This window comes from Danio aesculapii, chromosome 6, assembly GCF_903798145.1.
Source record: "Danio aesculapii chromosome 6, fDanAes4.1, whole genome shotgun sequence".
Classification (NCBI taxonomy): domain Eukaryota; kingdom Metazoa; phylum Chordata; class Actinopteri; order Cypriniformes; family Danionidae; genus Danio; species Danio aesculapii.
Genome location: NC_079440.1, coordinates 43,590,370 through 43,607,733, shown reverse-complemented (window position 1 = coordinate 43,607,733; position 17,364 = coordinate 43,590,370).

Genomic DNA, 17,364 nt, shown 5'->3' with positions numbered 1-17,364 from the left:
TTTAGATGTTTCAGTGAACAAGCAACTTTTGGAAAATGAATGAAAGTGCACAAAAAGTTTTTTGAAGAGGAGAAATGTTTCATATGTTATAGCCTCATAAACAACTAAATTTCATATTAAAATTAAACAATTTACATCCCCTGTAGATGCATATTGGTATTTCACTAACCACATCCAGTGTGGAACAGGTATATTTTTCATAGCTGGTGTACTAATGTTTAAATAAGGTAAAACGTAAAAGCTCCAGAAACCCAATTTAAGGCCAGCGAACCATTTGAATCATTTAGACTGCTCATTTAAAGAGAATACAAATATCATAAGTGGATAATATGGCATACTGGACTCTACAGTCTGGTAAAAGTCCCTGTATTTCCATGCTGAGCATTTCTATTATGCAAATTTACCAGAAAAAAGACATAAATACATAATGTGTGTATACTGTATTTCATTTTAAAGCCTGTTTGCTTTATCAGACTGCTTTACTTCATTTGCTGGTTTATTAGTGTGGATTACTAATCATGCATGCATTGTAGCAGGGATGAGAGCAGGTTTGTTTGACTGATTGTGTAGTCTGCCTGTTCAATGTAGATGCTAACGAATTCTGGAAATCAGCTAATAGGTTTAGCTCCTTGTTTGGCAATCTGCTCACCGGGGATACAAAAAGATTAGCCAGTCCTTGTCAACTTGTGCTAGCCACCCTGGGCTAACCATGCAGTGTGAATCCAAACTCTAGTCCTATAGCCTACAGTAGTACTGGTCAGTATACTCACACATGCACTTTTAAATTTATCACAACTTGTGGAAATCATACGTTTCTTGAGGTTTTTGTGCAATTTGAAATTTTTATTTTTTTACAAATTGCTTTTTGAAATTGCTTTCTTGACCAATAGCATTTCACATTCTTTTTTCATTTTCGTAAAAGAGTTTTCCCTCTGTTTGAAACAAATCTTATCCCCATATACACAGGTTTAAAAAATCTTTGTTCACATAAAAACGCAAACATGCCTTGTCAAGAGCATGCCAGATCAACAGATGAATTCTTTCTGGTTGAAATCCTGTGGTCCTGGGGTTTCATCTCTGTTATTCGCAGAGGATGTTGTTTTGCTGGCTTCATCGAACATGGACCTTCAGAATGCACTGGGGCGGTTTGCTGCAGTGTGTGACACAGTGACACATGTGATGCCCTTCCAGCCACAACCCATCATTGGTAAAAACCCATACACACTCATTCACACACACAATCATACACTACGGACAATTTTGTTTATTCAATTCACCTATTGTACTTGTCTTTGGACTGTGTGGGAAACCAGAGCACCCAAAGGAAACCCACAGGAACACGGGGAGAACATGCAAACTCCACATAGAAATGCCAACTAGCCAAGCCAGGACCCTAACCAGCGACCTTCTTGCTGCGAGGAGACAGTGCTAACCACTGAGCCACCCTCCCACCCATGGATATATCAGTATAGCATAATTTTTGTGACACTGTACAACAGTAATTAATATTTTTTAGATTATTGTGAGGGTTGGTTTTAGGGTTGCGGTAGCGGGTAGGTGATAATAAAATACAATTAATGGGAAATTTAATAAATAATTCTCATTAACTTCTGACTGCAGCTGTATCCCTTCTAGCAACAACTGTGTCATAGATTCATCAGTACCAACCAATCACAGGGTTTCCAGTGCTAATCATCCCCACCTGCATCTCATCAACTCTCCAATCACTATTTCAGCTCACACATGCCAGGTCTGTACAAAGTAGATTAATTATGCTGCGTCTCAATTCGTATGTACTTTTTTGTGAAGGAAAAATATATACTTTTTTAGTTTGTAAGAGAAGAGTATGCAAGCTTTGGGACATACTACTTCCGTAGTTACGAGCCCTGACATCCACTCATCATTCACATTTCTTTCATATTTAATTTCCCACCTTACTGGAGAAGCAGCAGCAGGACATTCAGCCATTCGCAAGTCTTTCATGCAGAGAAATCTCCTCAGGTCTTTGGATAATTATGCATTTACACTTTAACGTCCAAACATATAAGTTTCCACTGTTGTTGCAGATGACGTATAACAAGGAAAACACGATTTAAATGTTTCCAGTTGGCTAGATATTAATTAACAGTCATTTAATTAATCTTTACCGTAGCCGCTCTACTTGACGGTTGGTCTCACGCGTCAGCAATTGTTTGTAATTTATTTACAGTTTTCACCTGCATTTGTAGTTCTAATCAAATTCACGTCCAACATGCAATGCACTGTGGGAAATATCAGCGTTTAGAGTATCGACAGTTCTACACTTCAAAGTTTTACCGGAAATAGTAAACCATCCGGATACCTTTGGCATACTCTTTTCAACATACTACGTTTTGGGACATACTAATTCTGTTTTTGAATACTGTTTAGGACGGATAGTATGCGAATTGGGAAGCAGCACAAGTCATTCTCCTATATCCAGCCATCTTGTTCTGTGTTGTTTCTCTAAGTTGTCTCCAAAGAATCTTCTCCAGTAGCCTAAAAGGATGGTTTGCCCAGAAATTAATAAATACTCTTTCACAAATTGTTACAAACCTGCAAGATATTCATTCTTCTGTTGAAAACAAATGAAGAGATTTTGAAGAAAGTTTTAACCAAACAGCATGGTCCATCAGTTGTCTGGATGCCAGCATCTTTAAAACTATAATTTTCTGTGTTCAATAATAATTACAGGTTTGGAAGTACTGGATGGTAAGCAAATGATGGTATTTTTGATGGCATAATGAGTTCTCATTTTTGAGTGAATTATCAATTTAAGCATGCTTTTACAATAACAAGCTGTTTCTTCCATAAAGTATAGTGCCATTTGCACTGAACATGTTGTTTTTAGTACTTCTATTATGAATTTTTTAGCTTTACAACCAAGGATATAACCCATGAAGAACACCACATCTCTCAGATCAAAAGTCTAATTCGTTTTATTCATTCATTAATTTTCCTTTGGCTTAGTCATCAGGGATCGCTACAGCGAAAATAATTGCAGACTCACCCAGCATTGTTTTACTCAGCTGATGCCTTTCCATCTGCATCCTGGTACTGGGAAACACCCATACAATCTCACATTCAAATTCATACACTACGGCCAATTTAGTTTATATAATTCACCTATACCGCATGTCTTTGGAATATGGGGGAAACTGGTGCACTCAGAGGAAACCCACGCAAACACAGGGAGAACATGCAAACTCCACACAGAAATACTAACTTGTCCAGCCGGGACTTGAACCAGCAACCTTTTTGCTTTAAGGTGACAGTGCTAACCACTGAGCTACCGTGCCACCCAATTCGTTTTTGTGAATAATTCAAAAATACTAATATGAGATTACCAATCTTCTTCTTTTTGTATGCTTGTAGTGTAATTTGCAGCTTGACTAAACTACAGTATTGAAGCTTCCCTTGACACAGTTGTCAAGTCAGGATGTAAATGCTCAAGCCTCCTTCTTAAGACTCTGTTGGCAGCAAACAGAGTTCAATCAAAGTACACCACAAAGTAGTCCTCAGTGGCAGTGTAGTGTCTGACGTTTTTAAGGTCTCAACTAAATAGCAAAAACCTTTACTTTGTTGTGTTTTCTAACCAATCAAACTTAGTTTTCCAATTGCTGACCTATAACAATGTCACACTGTAGGCTTCCACTGGAATGGCTTGTTTTAATGTCCATGCTTTTTAAATATCATCCAATTGTTGATGCTGTATGAGAATTAATATTTCCATATTACTTCACCTTAGTAAGTAACCCAAGTGTAAGCTAAACAAGTAAGCATGCAGTTTCTCTTAATCTATACCAGTCTATCTAACACTGTGTGATGAACTTTCAATCAGGATGGATACTGCAGGCTAGGTAACCTGGCAGATGCCAAGTTAGATGTGATCTAATTGAACTCTAGTGGATTTTGTGGTTGGCATCACATGATTTATTTTGAATAGACTAAATATATAGCGAGATAAAACTTTTTTGGAAATATTAACCATTAAAGTTAAACATCCAGTAAGATTATGTAGGTTTTATTCTAAATCCAAAGCCTTAAAATTAACATCACTTGGATTTCACATTTGCTTTTTCTAATGATTTAATCTGATCTCATCTATAAATCACCCTTTGCTGGCCAAGGCTATATTCTCAATATCAAAGCTGAAAGTAATCACGCTTCTTTCTCTGCCTAACAGCCAAACCCAAGTCACATGAGACACTAGAAGCTGAAAGCTTTTTTTCACACTACAAAAACTGCCCGATAATATGAAAACAAAATTCTTTATTTAGAAATTATTATCCTTAAAAACAAATATATGCAATAAATAAATCCATAAAAAAAACACATTGTATCTCGAAATTAGTGGTGAAAGTGTTCAAAAGTGAAGCTAATACCAAAATCAAGTCTTCTCAAAGAATGTATGGACCCCGAGACGCAGCTTGTGGAGCTGTATATAAACCAGACTAGATGGAAAGCCTCATATATAGTTCAGGACTTCACTCACACTCTTCATTATGAATTTGAAAAGTTTCCTTCTGGTAGACGATACAGAGGACTCACAGCAAAACCAAATATTTTCAAGAAATCTTTTAGACCATCTGCTATGACTATATTGATCAAACGACTATAAAGTAGTTTATATGCTATTCTGTGACACTGTGAATCTGTTTGTGGTTTCATAGCCAGGGTTGTGTGCTTGTAATCCATGGTGTAGGAAGCTTTGTGTTTGTGCTCTGCGTTTGTGTTTTGCATTTGTGATGTTTGCTAATGTTTAGTTTTGTGAGGCCAAAGATGACTTTCCATGTGTGGACAGTAAAGACTACAAATTCTATTAACTGCTTAGGTGTATACTGTAAAGTATATTGTGCTGCTTTGTTTAAAAGCCTCTGCAAAACCGTCACCTTGGAATTATAAGGTTCTATCTGCATTCTGATTTTGAGATATTGAGCTTCAAAGTTTTTGCATTCCAAATAGCAAACAACATGTGTGTAACAGTTCTCTTTCATACACTAACATGACAGAGACCCTAAGGGTTCTCTAAATGTAAATTATCAAAGTTCTCTTACATTTACAAATTGGAGTAAAATAACCACGGTAAAAGCAGATAGAACCTTCTAATTCTGAAAAGTTATTTTCCACTTGGAATTAGAAGGTTATATCTGGCAGATCATTGATTGAAGCATTACTTTTCAAGAAATACAATTAAAAGATATATAAGTTGGTGTTGTAACAATATGCTGATGCTTTGAATTATTTTAATTATTGAATTATATGCCCCATGAATTAAATTAAGTATTTGCCCTTCAAGGCTTAATATTAAATTTATAGACTTTAAAAGAAACAGATGATGACCAAATGAGTTTAGATGGACCAAATAAGTTTAATAAACACTGAAAGGTGTTTCACTGATTATATGTAAACAAATAAATATATTTCACATTTAATATACATTTTTTAATATTCATTTCTTTTTCAACAATGTAAAATTTAACATTTCATCTCAATGTCGGTGACGCAGTGGCGCAGAGGGTAGCACAATCACCTCACAGCAAGAAGGTCGCTGGTTCAAACTTCATCTGGGTCAGTTGGCATTTCTGTGGGGTTTCTGAGGGGTTTGCATGTTCTCCCCGTGTTGGTGTGGGTTTCCTCCGGGTGCTCCGGTTTCCCCCACAAGTCCAAAGACATGCGGTACAGGTGAATTGGTTAAGCTAAAATTGGCCATAGTGTATGTGTGTGATTGAGTGTGTATGGGTGTTTCCCAGAGATGGGTTGCAGCTGGAAGGGCATCTGCTGCGTAAAACATATGCTGGATATGTTGGAGAATCATTCTGTTGTGGCGACCCCAGATTAATAAAGGGACTAAGCCAAAAAGAAAATGAGGGAATGCATGAATCTCAATGTCAAGAAACACTTCTAAATCCTCACATTTACACACTTCTCAATTATGTGTAGTGCAGCATTATTTAGCCAACTCTGTTTTTGTGTGATTTTGTATTTCTGGTGTTTCCCCGCTGTCAATAGAGCAGTCCGGTGAAATGACAAATAAAGGTGATTAGTCCTCATGCGTGTATTAAAAATGCTCATTGGCTCACAGAAAGAACCTTATAGAGCCAAGCTAGAGTTCGACTTTGTAGATAAAACCTTTTTTTGTTTTTTAAATAAAAAGTCTCAAAATGTAAATAACATTAAAAAACCATCAAATAATGTAAATAAGTTGTCATTTAATAAGAATATGTGAATAACTCAATTTTGACGAAAATGTCAGATAGAACCTTATAATTCTAAGGTGACGAAACGTAAAAATCTGAATCCTGAAGCAGCTCTAGTTTTTTCTTTTTCTTTTTCTTTTTTTTGGACATTTTTAAGTTATTCCTCACAAAACCATTTTGATAATGTTTAAACCTATGCATTAATCTTGATCTGTTTTATGTAAAGAACACCTGAAAACCATACTCAAGTAAATATACACACACTTTACACACATACCTGTAATAAAATGTCAAAATGTCCTTTTTGGTTTCATGATCAGTCAAAGTAACTGAAATGTTTTCCTATAGATCTGTGGATTCAGTCTTACACCGTGTCGAATCAAGATTCAAACAACAAGCAATTTGACTTTCTTCACCAGCCACAACATGACATAAAAAAGTAAATATCTGAGTTATTCAGAAGTGCAGAAAAATCCACTGCGTTCCCAAGTAAATGATTCGAAATAATGTTTATAATGTAAATAATACATATTGAACATTACTCGTGAACGTTATTAAAATGCATGCTGAATTGAGCGATGTTGTTGTGACTGATGGGTCACAGTCCTATTGGTCATTTTTAAATTATATGTTTGCTTACTATTTCATATTAAAGATCTGAGGTAAACTATCTGCTGCTGCTTTCAGTATGGTAAATGAACAACATGTAAAATGGTATTTAAAGTAGACTTACGTTAAGACTGAATAAAGCACATAATCAGCACCTGAGGTGATCATTGTCATATTATTCTGTTGTTCAGCTGTGACATTGCAGAAATAAAAACTGTAGATCATAGGTCTCAAAGTCGATTCCTGGAGGGCCACAGCTCTGCACAGTTTTGTGCCAAACCTAATCAAAGTGCCAAACCACAGCTGATTTAACTAATCAAGGTGTTCCAAACTACTAGAGACTATTAAGCAGGTGCGAGTTGGAGCTGGTTGGAGCTAAACTATGCAGAGCTGCGGGCCTCCAGGAATTGAGTTTGAGACCATTGCTGCAAAAACTCCTTTTCACATGGAAAAGATACCTTTTAACGTAGATCAGAGATCTTAACTCAGTAGATCTGAAATACATAGAGAAGCTAATCTGTATTCAACCATCTTTTTTTAACTTTTTGCCTCCTGATGCTTGTTTTGAATTTCAGCAGATCATTTTTCCCATATCTACAAGTAAAAATTCATTGAGTGGCTGATTATATATTTGTGTAATGAGCAGTTGAACATATGAACCTGTTGGATGGGCTGAGTGAGGGCAAAAGTGGTTTTAACATTATAGTGTTTCAGGAAAGTCACATCCATCCATCTTTTCTTTCTCCCATACATGCATCTATCCGCAATCCTTCCTTTCCTTTGTCTCCATCACATATATTCATCCATCCAAACATCCATCTATCCTTTTTTCCTTACATTCTCCATCACTTTATGTCCATCATTCCTGCTTACCATCCTTCTTTATGTCTTTGCTTATATCCATCTTTCCATGCTGTCTTTCCTTCTTTCCTTCTTTCTTTCTTTCTTTCTTTTTTTCTTTCTTTCTTTCTTTCTTTCTTTCTTAATAAATTACCAAATTAAGTAATAAATACACTAATAAATCCATTAATTTATTTTCTTCCTTCCCTCCATCCATCCATAATTTCTTCTCTTCATCCATCTATCAGTCCATTCTTTTTTGCTGTCATCCTTTGTTTCTTCCTTTCCTTTCTGTCCATCCATCCCTCCTTCCTTCCATACATCCATCCATACATTCATCTATACTTCATTCCTTACTTACTTGCTTCTTTTATTCCTTCCTTTCATTTCCATTTTATCTATCAATCCATCCATACATCCATCTATCATTTATCCATCCTTTTGTCAAGTCCTCTAGGTCTGTCCATCCATCCTTCAAACCTTCTTCCATTCCTTCTTTCTATCTTTATTTCTGTCTTCCCTATATCCATCCATCCATCCATCCATTTATCTTTCATTCCTTTCCTTCATATCCATCCATCCATTCATCTATCATTCATTCCTTCTTTACTTGCTTCCTTTATTCCTTCCTTTCTTTTCTGTCCATCGTTCCATTTTATCTAACCATCCATCCATACATCCATACATCCTTCTATCATTTATCCATCCTTTTGTCAAGTCCTCTATGTCTGTCCATCCTTCTACCATATCTTCTTTCTTTCTTTCTTTCTTTCTTTCTTTCTTTCTTTCTTCCTTCCTTCCAACAACCACTTCACCCCCACCACCCCCCACCCACCCATTTTCAATCAGAAAGACAAACACAGATGTGTGTCCACTAACTGTCTCTTTCGGCTATAGCGGCAAATTGGTGCTAATTCCTTTACCTTGAGACTTCTGGCTACAGTCTGTGGCAAGAATAATAGCTTAGATCTAATTATCTACTTTAAGTGAACTTTATTGAGAGTGAATTGTTTTAACACACTTACCTTCTTTCCTCAAATCACTGCCAAAAATCAATAGGAAGGTAGGCCTGGAAAATCAAACACAGATAATTAGAAAGGACACACTGAGGTGTTTGGCTGAAATACTGTGCAAGGTCATATTTGGGGTTTATGATTTGCTTTTTACAAATAAAACCTACCCAATTTCTAGCTGAATTTAGCTGAATTTTTGCATAATGAATATGTGAATATACTGAAAAAATTATATTTTTATACAGATATACTGGTGTGATTTTGTGTGTCTTTTTATAAAAAAATTGTTCTTAAAGCAATAGTTCAAAACCAAACATAATTTTTTAAACATCAAATGGTTTGACTTTCTTTTTTCTTTCTTTTTCTGTTCAAAATAAGTTGTTTTGAAAAATGTTGGACTCCTGTAACCATTGACTTACAAAGTATTTCTTTTTCCTACAATGAAAGTCAATGCTTACAGGTTTCTAACAATTTTCAACATATCTTCTTTTGTGGTCAGTAGAAAAAAGGAGACACAAAAAATGTTTGGAACCAATCAGCAGGAGGTAAATAGTGAGTAAATTTTTTGGGTGAACTATCCCTTTAAATACATTCTTAGAGCTATTTTGCGTTTTGGACTCATACATCCATTCCTGAGGTCCCTGTAAATATCAGAGCTCTTTAGCAATGAAATTAGACTTGGTAGTGACTGAGCTAATATACTTACCCAATGACTTCTGGCTGAAGTACAATTCCCAAGCATAAGAAATAGATCTAATTATCCCATTCCAGTGAATTTTCTCACCCACCCTCTTTCCTCACTCTTTTTAACCAATCACCTGTTGTTTGAGCAATAGCACATTATGCTATTTCTTCTGGGTAAAATTATAATGAGCTTGATGTAATTTTGCAGTTGATGCTCAATGTAAGTTTGTTTTACCTCACCAAGCCTGTAATTAAAATCAATGTAACTTAATTTCAGCATGAATTAGATTTTGAACTAATAGTTTTCTAACCATTATTTTCTGATGTTATGTGAATTAATTGCTTCGTGATTATTATGATTTGGACTAAACACTTAAAATAATGATCACAGATATTCAAACCTCTCTCAGTAGAAACCAGGCAGCACCACCATACACATTTTGTCCCATGCCTGGTCCAACACTTGGGATGTGTTTTAACTATAATCCAATTCAACCTGTTTCAGATCGCTACAAAGGCCTAATGGAATTACTAATTACATTTGCTCCTCAAATAGCATGTTTAACTGGAGGTGGTCATTCACCCTCTCCATTAACTACAATCAACAAAGACATCAGTTATTACTAGTCATAGTGTTCTGTTGCTTTTTATTGTTTTGTATTTTGCTTTTTATTGTATTTTGAACACCTTCGCTAAATGATTTTTATTCTATGGTGATTTAAGGCTACACACCATTTGTGTATTAATTAAATGTTGAAATGTAGTATTGGAGGGGAGGAGGGTGTAAATTAATGTAAGGCTTCAGGGTAATGAGTACAAGCGAAAATATGTCCAATATAACCAAGAATATAAATATGGAAAATTATGTATTTTTATAGTGAAATTATCTGAGGAGCCATTAAAAAAAATCTATTCTCATATTGGAATTTGAATACTCACTAGTGTATTTATTAAGTCAGGAGCGTAGTTGGAAAAATCTCATCCATCCTTTCTTCCTTCCTTCCTTCTTTTCTTTCCACTTTCTTTTCTTCCATTCATCCCTCCATACAGCTATACTGTATATCCAACTATCCTTCTTTTCTTCCATTTCTGATTGCTCCGATTAAATTCCAATTTATCCATCCATTCCTCCAGCCATATATCTGTCTGTCTATATGTCTATTCATCCATATATCCTTCATTCCTTTTTTCCAACACTCTAATACATCCGTCAATCCATCCATCCATCCGTCCATCAATTCATTCTTTCCATTCTCCATGCTTTTATCCATCCAGTCAAATGAGTTGAGTCTATTTATTCATCCGATTATTTGTCCATCCATCCGCATCCTCTATCTATCTATCTATCTATCTATCTATCTATCTATCTATCTATCTATCTATCTATCTATCTATCTATCTATCTATCTATCTATCCATCCATCCATCCATCCATCCATCCATCCATCCATCCATCCATCCATCCATCCATCCATCCATCCATCCATCCATTTATTTATTTATTTATTTATTTATTTATTTATTTATTTATTTATTTATTTATTTATTTATCTATCTATCTATCTTTTTTTCTATTCATCCGCATCACATATAACCTTTAATTATAATGTTTAATTAAATTAATTTACTGGTGAACACTTAAACTATCTTAAGACATTGTAGAATTACATTGGTTTACTTGAAAGAATTCATTTGACATTTGGCCAGCTAAATATTTGGGCAAATTGAGGCACCGGCAAATGAATTAATTACATTCGATTTCTAAAATTAACGCCTAAAACTGTAGCCCCAAAACTAGTGTTGATCATGGCTTCGGACAACAGTGTCTTTAACAAATAAAGCTTCCCTACTCCACTGTTTAAATGAGTGCTGAACTCTATAAGGTCTTCAACCCTGTTATCTTATTTGTTGAGCCATCAGTCAAATTCAACAAGTTGGCATCGGCAGGATCTCTTGGCCTTGACCCTTTTACACATTAAAAGCACATTATACAAATGACTTATTAAGATATAATGAAAATCTATAATATAATATAATATAATATAATATAATATAATATAATATAATATAATATAATATAATATAATATAATATAATATAATATAATATAATATAATATAATATAATATAATATAATGATCAGTCACACAGCTATCCATTATATATTTTTGCTACAATATTTAAGGATTGATTGTTTCAAATTTAAACGAATGCTTATACTGTACAATATTAAGCAAATATTAACTGTAGGTAACACTTTATGACATGGAACATGTAGATAATGTTGATTGATGTATTTAATGTACAGTGAACAAACAATGAACAGTGCTTGTAGGCTTGTACATTTACTAATGCATCATTAAAATCTAACATTGTGCTTTTAAACATTAGTTAATGCATTAATGGGTTAACATGACCTAACAATAAATTGTATTTTCATTAATTATTGTTAACACACATCAATAAAAATGTAGTAGATATATTGTTTTTTTTTTTACATGTTAGTGAATACTTTAGCTAACATAACATGTCCCCATTTGTAAAGTGTGACCTGAAATCCCGAAAAGCGTCTGTGTAAAACTGACTGTGTGTCGATGAGGTGGGAGAATTTAAACAATTGAACAATTATAAGGTGTTGTGATGTCATAGAGGAATTACTGAGGCTCTTACAATTACTTTACTTAGCAAAATTGATTACAGGGGAAAAGTCTATTACTGAATTAAACTATTAGCAAAGATGGCCGTCGTGCAGATAATTGTTGACCTAAATGAATTCATTACTGAAGAATAAGACTTTTTTCTAGTAGATTGGAATACCCTTGACATATTTTTGTCCTTGCAAGCTTTATATTACAGCAAGTATAAAATTGTGTGTTGCAATTAGCAATGCATGTATAATTAGTGGTGAAACAGAAGCAAACCAAAGAGATATGATGTATTTTCAAAATATGAACATTTTAATAACTCTCCACGTATATATTAGCAAACCAAAATACCTCTTTCATTAAATAATAATTTATTTGGACCATTATAAACAATTTACACACTTTACAGGTCTTACAAAATGTAAAAAGCATCATACACCTACAAACTGAGGATGTCTTCTGCATCTATCTGCAATAGTATAACTCTTATTATATGCAGAGTATAATGTTATATGACTTTTTAAAGGTCATGGTTAAAGACAATGATTTGTGAGCTTAAGCAGGACATTAGGTGTGGACAAACAGGAAGAGGCCTGTCCCGTCTGTCAGATTAACATCTCTGAAGTGTGTCAACCCCTTCAAGGAGGATTTCCAGCCACAAGTAGCTTGCGATGATCCCATTACAGGCGCAAAAAGGCCCTGACAAGCTGTTAACACCATTTCTTGTTTGCATCCTCTCCTAATACCTCAATCCTGCCTGATTGGATTCACACCTTGTACGCAATAGCAAAAGCCTTTAGCATGTCGAAGGACCCGAGCCAAATGAAGACATGCACATGGCATCTGTTCCTCCTGACTGAAGAAATGTCTTCTTAAACACACATTTGCCATACACAATCCTTCATTTGAGGAATTCCTAAAAAATATATAGATAACAACTATATAATGAAGAATGTTTTTATTACTTCTATGAATGAGTCAGTAAAATAAGAAAAAATGTACTGGCAGTTCATTGCCAGGCTCAGACATTTGTATGACTGACCAAGACAATATATCATTTCAAACATACAAATATTTAAAGTCGCTTTGTTAAACTCCAGAGTTACATTTGTAACATCAGGATGTATTTCAAAAACATGAATAAACAAAAAACAAGCATTATTATAATCCAAAATCAAACCAAAAGTGCTCAGGGATAGCTTAAATAATTTTTGGTCCTTTTTGTGTAAGCGATTAATCAGAATACAGAGCAAAAATCAGTCCAAAGCACTTGAAAAATTTGGAAAAAAATATTTAAAAGCTTTTATTCACATGGCTAATCCTTGAAAAACCTCGATGAAGGTAGTTCTTTGCTGAAACATGTAGGTTTTATAAGGATTAGCCATGGTAATAAAGGCTTTTAATGTTTTTTCCACATTTTTTGAGTGCCTTGGACTGATTTTTGCTGTTTAAACAGTATTATTAATTTATTCTTTTGTTGCTTTATGGGACCTTGATTTCTGCTTAGGCCACTTTTGATACTGAAAAATCTAACAAAGCAATTTTATTGACATTTTTAGTAGTTTGTAACTGTATATTGTGTGGCTGATTTTGTCTTAATCCAAGCGCAAAAGTCAGCAATGAACTGCCATAATATTATTAGCAATTATTAATATTTCTTTTACATTTCAAAACGTAATTTATCTCAGAAACTAATCTTAGGTAGTCTGAAGTATTAAAGAAATAAAGATGATTCTTGAGGACAAAACCCAAAATTATGAAGTCTTAATTTTGCATGAAATAGTCTAAAATGTCAGCGTATTTTAATGAATGCTCTTTTTTATTTATATTTTAAATTATATATATAATTTTAAATTCTGTTTAATGGAGAGAAAATTTCTTCAACACATTTCTTAACATAATAGTTTTAATAACTAATTTCTAACAACTGATTTCTTTTATGTTTGCCATGATGACAGTAAATAATATTTGACTAGATATGTTTCAAGACACTTCTATACAGCTTAAAGTCCAGCAGAAATAAAACAAATAAGACTTTTTCCAGAAGAAAAAATATTATTAGACATACTGTGAAAATTTCCTTGCTCTGTTAAACATCATTTGGGAAATATATATATATTTTTTTTTTTATTTAAAGGGGGACTATATATATATATATATTATATATATATATATATATATATATATATATATTATATATATATATATATATATATATATATATATATATATATATATATATATATATATATATCTATATATATATATATATATATATATATATATATATATATATATATATATATATATATATATATATATATATTTATATATATATATAAAATGCTTTTTCTATGTTAATTAGAAATTTAAAAAGACTGTTTAAGTTTTTCGACTTTAAAATGTTTATGGTTAATATATTTATCATTATAATATAAATATGCAGCTGTAAGGGCATCTGTTAAAATACATAAAACATATCCCAGAGTAATTGGTGGGACTAATTGAAGAATAGTGAGTGAAGATAATATAATTAGTTGGTAATCACCTTATTTTTATTTATTTATTTATTTTTTGTATTTAAACATTCATCATTTTCCAGTTTATGTTTGGAGGCACTGCAGTTTAAAAAAATTAATATTATATGTATATATATATATACATACATATAATGAATCACAGTACTGCAGCTTTTACTATATTTATTGGACAAATTGTAGAGACTTCTTTCAAAAAAAATTCCCTAAACATTGCTCCTACAATTTATATATATATATATATATTTAATGTTAAAATGTTTTCTCACTTTCCAGCTTAATTTGCCTGTCTTCTATTTCCATATAATTTTCTGCATCATTATTCCAGTCTTCCCTGTCAAATGATCCTTCAGAATTATTATTTTTTGGCTGATCAGTGTTGAAAACAGATTTACACACATATTTTAATCGAACACATATTTGTGGAAATTTTTTTTTATCATAATTTGCAATCATGTGCTACACCGAAAAAAATATTCAGCAGACTTGTAATTGTAATGAACTACAATGAAGATTTTCAACAAATAAATACATGTTTTTTACTTTAATATTTCAGTAACTTACTATGAATTTGTTGTAAATACATATTTTTTACAATTAAATGCTTTAAGTATTATCTTGCACAATATTAACAAGTCTTTTTAGATTTGTGCCTTTTCGTGAAACCTTAGTTGTAAGTAGAATTACTTAAAATGTATAATATGTGGGTGTGAGTTGTCCAGTATTCCTAATCACGACGCCATATTGAGTTTTGTATTTAAGTTATGAGGACCACCATTGACAAAGCAAAATGTTTAGTTTAATGTTGTAGCCTATATAATTTTATTTTACAAATTTTAAGGTGAAAGAAATGGGTTCTTTTAAAATTAAATGATTGATTTCTTTTTCTTTATTGTAAATATCTATTGAATGGCGGTGTCTGTAATTTACATTGTATCTGGGACAAGTGGCACTTTGAAAGCTTTTTCACCTTGTCACAAATGAGATTGGGCATGAGCTCATCAGAGAGGTTAGAAAAGGATAGTGAGGTGTAGTTGAGAAGAAAAGAGGCGTGAAGAGAATACAAAAAGTCACACGTCACTTAATAGGGATTAGCCTGTAAACTGTGTGTTTGGCCTCTTAACACACAAGGGCTTATCACAGATCCCACACCGGCTGGAAAAGAGCAGGACGGAAGTGGCACTACTCCACGTTATAAAGGACATCAGATTCAAACCAGGGCAGCAACAGTTTATATTTCCCAAATGGTCCAGTTTAATGTGTAGACCTTTAGATGATATAACTATAAATTGACCTTTGTATTCATAACCGTATGGGGATCAACAAAAATCATGCTGTCATATTGCTTAACCTGTGTGAATTCGTTCTTGCAGAGCACGGAAGTTGATCTGAATAAAGATCTGTCAAATTGTCTGTGTGAGCGATGATATTACAATAATACTGAAATGATACTAGAATAACACTGCAGTACTCTAAAGTCAATTTAGTTTGCTTACTTTTGATTCATACTCTCAGCTGATTCAAAATGATTGAAAGCTGATTCATAACTCAAATGTAGGCATTCAGGAAAAATGAAAAGCAGTGCAACTTAATTGTAATATTTTGTAGTTTTTGTAGTTGTATGTTTGTAATATTTTGTAGTTGTACTGTTTCTGGATGCACTGAGAAAAAAAAAAAAAAAACCCAAAAAACTATTACAAATTTAATTGAACAAATTAAATTAAATGTAATTAAAATAAAAAAAATTAAAAAATAAAACTTAAATTTAAAATTTTTTTAACTTAAATCAAAAGCAAATATATATATTTTTATCTTTTTTTTTACTTTTTGGTCCCTTTGAGGTTAAAAGGACTAAATAATGTTTTGTAAAATGTAAATTAATTGAACAAAATAAAGTAATTTAGTTTACTGTAAGTCTAGTTTACTGAAATTGTGTGAGTTTTACCATTCTGTTTCAACTTCAATGAAAATATTTTGATTGATGATGCTACCATGCTGTAAACTGTGTTTACTACACTCTCAGAAAAAGGGTACACGGTGGTACAAATAATGTTCCTTAAGGAACAGTTTTGTATTTTTGTAAAAGTTGTACCTTATATGGTACAGAAAAGACCTCTTATGATACTGTTCTGTACCTTTTATGTTACAATTGAAATGAAGGTACACAATTGTTCTCATTAAAAAGGTACATAAGTGTTGGACAACTCCTTCTTTATTACAATATCTATGAAAACAAATATTACTGGAAAGGCAAAGTGATTTTATGAATAATTTCCATATTAAAACATTAATCATCATTTAAAAGTATATGTTTAAAGGAACTTATAAATATTAATTATTAAGTTCTTTAAAACAAAACAACTGGTGAAACATAAAACTAGGTATTGTAAACTAGACATATAAGCATTTTTAATAAACATTTTGTAAGCATTTTCTCATAAATATATTTTCATTAATTTCATGAGCTGGCAAAAGTCCTGCAAATGCAAACTGTATTTTAGTATTGTAAAACTAATCAAACACTGTGCATATCTCATAATACTTTTGCATAATTCTTTTTCTGTTTTAAAATTAAGTAAATCAAATTATCTTTTAAGTGATTACAAATGTATTGTGTGAAAAAAGAGAGAGTAAAAAAGTTTTATATTGTACATGGGAGGATGTATTTCTGTACTATTTGTGTGAAAAGTGTGAAATGTTTAGCAAAAATCGATCTTTTGATTAATGTTAGAGTATTTTTTATTGTTTATTGTAAATGGAAAATGAGCATTTACACAAAATAAACTTTTTATAAAAACGTTTAACAAATGTATTTGAT